This window comes from Pinus tabuliformis, chromosome 8 (assembly GCF_031772625.1).
Source record: "Pinus tabuliformis cultivar Carrire ecotype Pingquan chromosome 8, CPIR1, whole genome shotgun sequence".
Taxonomy (NCBI): domain Eukaryota; kingdom Viridiplantae; phylum Streptophyta; class Pinopsida; order Pinales; family Pinaceae; genus Pinus; species Pinus tabuliformis.
Genome location: NC_142294.1, coordinates 414,086,909 through 414,091,718, shown reverse-complemented (window position 1 = coordinate 414,091,718; position 4,810 = coordinate 414,086,909).

Genomic DNA, 4,810 nt, shown 5'->3' with positions numbered 1-4,810 from the left:
TGTCTATATTATTCGCAATATTTTCGATCCATTGCACTAAATGATATAGGAATTCCTACACATGAGTCTGTAATACCTTAATATTGATTTAAGATTTCTCATTTTCAGATCAGTGATATGGTGGATCTTCAATCCAACATTGGAGTCTATGAAATCATGATTAACGTTTCTTTTGTTCTCATCATGATTTTCATCTAATACCTTTTCAACATTAGGAAGCTTTTAAGCTAGCAACTTTGTAAAACCTTCCTTCAAAAACCTTCAATGTCTTCTTTTAAGCCCTTCTTCAAATCTTCAATGTTGCGTTTCATGTTTGCTTCTATGCCATCCATATTAGCTTTCATGTCATCCTTCAAACCTTCCATGTCTAATTTTAAACTATTCTTCAAGCCATCCATCTTGCTTCCATTTCATTTTTGGTTACTCTTTGGGAGAGTGAAATGTTTTGCACTTGATCTACAATTTTGATATATCATGTTTCATTTATTCCTCTTCTTAATGTGTCATAGAAGATATTTCTGGTTGCTTACTAGGTGTGTTTTTTTTGTTTTGAGGCCTTTTTCTTGCTTTTTAGGAGGTCGATCTTGATGATCTCCAAGTTTTTAAATTTCTTCATGTGGTATCTCTCTGAGGCCTCTTTCCAACCCCACAAGTTTGATTGATATTGGATTATTCAAGAAATAGTTAGGTGAAATATCCCACGATGAACTGATTATGGATTTGTTGAGTAGAGAGAATTTGTACGGGATGCCACATGTCCTTGTTTCAACCTTCAGCCCTGAAATTTCTACACAAACAACTACAATTTGTGCACTTTCAACCGCTTTTATAGAATTCAAATTTGATGCCTGAAACTAAAGTTATGACAATTTTCCATAGATAATCTATTTGAGATAGAATTATGGAGCTCGCAAAAACCATAACTTCCTCAGAGCATATCTCCAAAAATATAGCAAAGCAAGATCTTAAATTTTTACATGATGTTCTATGCATTGTTGGCTCCATGTGGTAAGATTTTCAGCTTCTAAAGCCTCATATAAAAGAGTTATAAATATTTCCCTAGGTCACCTGTTTGAGACAGAATTCTAGAGTCTGCAAAAACCCTAACTTCCTCAGAGCGTATCTCCAAAAATTTAGTGAACCATGATCTGAAATTTAGACACGATGTTCTCTGAGATTTCGACTCCACATCGTAAAAAATTCAGCATCTAAAGCATCACAAGAAAAAAAATTATGGTGAAAATTCCAAGATGACCCGTTTGAAGAAGCAAAACCCTAGAATCCAAAGCTCTAATACCAAATGTTATGAAACCAACTCACAAATAGATAAATGAACAATTATTGGATGATTCAAATGACAAAACCTCCTTTCTATAAATAGGAGTCTAAGGGGTCACAATATAATCAAATTCGACATAACAATAATAATGTAAGGGCACAACCATAACAATAGTGGGATTTTATGGGGCACAATAATAACAATATGGGGACTACACATGCACAGAAATAACAATAATGGGGCTACACTGGTGTTGTGGCCAGCAACAACCCCCCTCATTCAATCTAGTCATGATACTGAATGAATGGGGACCCTTAGTTAATTTTTAAGGAAAAGAAAGGATTTCTTTTTGAAGTTACAACCATACGCTTAAAAAAAAGGTTTCTTGAATGTCTTAAGCCTAAGCCTGTGTTCATGAAAGCAAATCTTTAAGGTCGCAGCACATAAGGATAAGAAACACCTTCATTTCCCTTCTAGAGACCAATATGCGCACCGCCCCAGTGTTAATAACAACATCGCATCGCAACATACTAGCATCTATAAAGAAAAGCTTACAAATCCGCCGATATGCGATATCGCGATCGCGCGATCACATATCGCAGAAATGAGGCAGGCAAAGTTTGGCAAACATTGAATTATTGCGATCTGCGATATTGCGATCACTGCGATTTGCGATTGCGCGACATGCAAGGGTACGTTGGCAAATCATAAAGCACCTTAGTACGAATCCTTCAGGCGCGTCACCCAAAGAAAAGCCACTTACTATAACCTGACTTGAAATTATGCGCTTTTAATGATAGTAATAAATTAGTTGTCAGTTATTAAGTGGAATAAAGACGTGTGCCTTGATGCGGATTTGCTTCACGTAAGGTGGCATATCTGATTATCTCTTGCATTTAAAATTCTCCCATCACCTTTCTGATCAGTCTTTCCATTTCACTCGTAACCTGCAGGAGCAAAGTGCGAAGGCAAATCAGACAGAAGCGCAAAGCGAAATGGGAAAGAAGAACAAAGCTCAAAGCTCCGAAACAAGAGAAAAAACCAAGGAGATGGTGCCCCTGTACACAGATACAGCCTGCAACAGAGATGCAGGTATCTCAACATGGGAAAGCATGTATAGGTTGTTAGAAGAAGAGAACCCTAGAATAATGAAGGTAACTGCTGCTGTTGCGGGTGCATCACGTCCTTCAGAGGCATCCCTGGAAGATCTAGCGTGTTCTTTCCTCCATAAAATAGCGGCAAGGCCGAAGATCCTACCATATACAGACATGATCAAGTGGATTCTAGATGATGCGGATTTGGCAAATAGGCAATTCAAAGTCCAGGGACATGGGCTCGTGAGATCGTTTGCTGCCCAAGACCTGAAGCTCATGTATCATCTTCCTGAACCGCAAGCGACCTATAATGCACAGTTTGTTAAGAAGTTCGCAGTAGAAAATCCTGATCTATCAGACACCACTAAAGAATGGTTAAGAAGAGATGAGCTGTTGAAAAAGGATAAAAACGGTATGTACAGCACTGGTTCCCTTACCTCTCCATATTGTTTTGCTGTAGCCATGCTCTGTAGATTATTTGGTATGCCCGATATCAATAAGTTTTCATCTGAATGGCTACCATTAGTTGATGCCGCGACTAGCTCCGAGATAGTAGATTGGGCCAAAATCCTTTCTGATACTCTATACACAGCGGTTGTCAATTACCGTTCTAAGAGATCCTTCTCCCAAAGGGTCTATCCTCCTTTTTATTTGTCTGCCTATATAATGGACTCTGTCTGTCTTGTATCAAAGTTTCCTACCATGGGGTGGAAGTGGACTACCCAAGACCCATTGCCCATCCACGTTTATCATAAAGTCTTATGGGATTCCCAGTTTGCCCCTCATTTTTACCAGATTTGCCATGGGCTCATATTGCCCATACATAGAATGATATATGATAAGGACCCCCCAAGGTGCTCTCCCGAGGCCCAAATTGATATCATCCCCATCGCGAGATGGTTTGGGGAAGAATGGTTTACCTACATTCGAGTTTTTGGAAGCACTGTACCTCCACATGTCCTACCCTTGTATGTCCCTGATAAACTGTTGGCCCGGGAAATCGCTTATCAAACTTGTTCTGAAGGCGGCTTAACCAAGGACCTAAAGGACAAAAAGAAGGCCATTTGGTCTCAATTTCCCGTCACTTGTGGGGCCTTCTCTTTGTTCGATGTGGGGCACGCTTTTGGCGAGGTGGAGAATGTGACGTGTCTTCAATTATTTAAGTTCTCATGAAGACCATTCGACCCAAATAATGTGGACCAGGAATTTACAACCAATGTCAAGATAAGAGTGTTCTCAGGGAAGAAAGATCTGTTTGATGATCTCTTTCAGAGTAAGAGCTCGCTCGAAGAGATTTTGCAAGAAGCTCAGTCGAGGTTGTCTCCAGACGACCTCCGGAAATTCACGTTATATAGAGAGAGAAGGCTGGCTAGTATTCCACTAGAAGGGCTGCGAGTAGCTACTAGAGAACCGACTCCGAGCATCAGCCTCAGTGAAAACTCCAGCATTTCCAGATCTAAGTCCAGCGCCGCAAGAGAAATATCTGAACATCCTGAGGAGTCTGTGCACGACAAAGAAAAGAACGAAGAAACAACCAAAGACACAACTCAGTCAAGTACGATGGCTCAGCAGCAAGTTATCACCTCACCACCAAGAAACGTTCCCCCTCCTGTCGTCGAAACACCTCTTGTCACAACAGAGTTGGATAAAGAGTGGGAAACCTTCAATGAATTAATTAATCTTGAAGGGCAAGTCCCGAAGACACCTGTGGGCAATACACAGGTGGTGCAAGAGGTCGTCTCAACCATAGTCAGTAGCGCCACAGAAGCAGAACACCTTCCTATCGCTCCATCCTCAGAACTTCTACTCAATGTAGAAGAAATTCCTCCACTGGACGTATTCTACAGTCCCCAGCACAAAGCAGTTGTAAGGAGACAAAGAAAGAAGAGAAAGCTTGAAAATGCACTGTCTCAAGACGCTGAACATCTAGACGTCTTGTGGAAAGACCCAAATAATAATCCAACCGAGAATCTCACGAAGCTGTCTCAGATTGCAGGAGCATATGCTTCTACAACTATTGACAAGGCCTCTGAAGTTCAGCAACTACTAAAAGAACATGAAAATCAAATACAATTGCTACAAAAACAGTTGCAACAAGCCAACGCAAACACTGAAGCTTCCAGATAGCTCGAAAAGCTACAGGAAGACTTTCGCCAGATGCAGGTAAGCTATCAAAGAAGTCTTGAAGAAAAAGAAAAGCAACTGCAGACGGTGCACGAAATGCATAAAGGTGAACCTAAGCTGGCAGAGTTTATTTCAGAGTCCATCGGCTTGAACGAGAAACTATCACAGCAACAAGAAGATATGGTACGTAGAATATCACAGTGGAGACACTTTTGTGAACTAAGCGACAGGATCACCAGCCAGGTGGTGGAATTGCGGAACGACTATGATCATAACAACAAAAGAGTAACAGAATATTTGACTTGGCAAGATG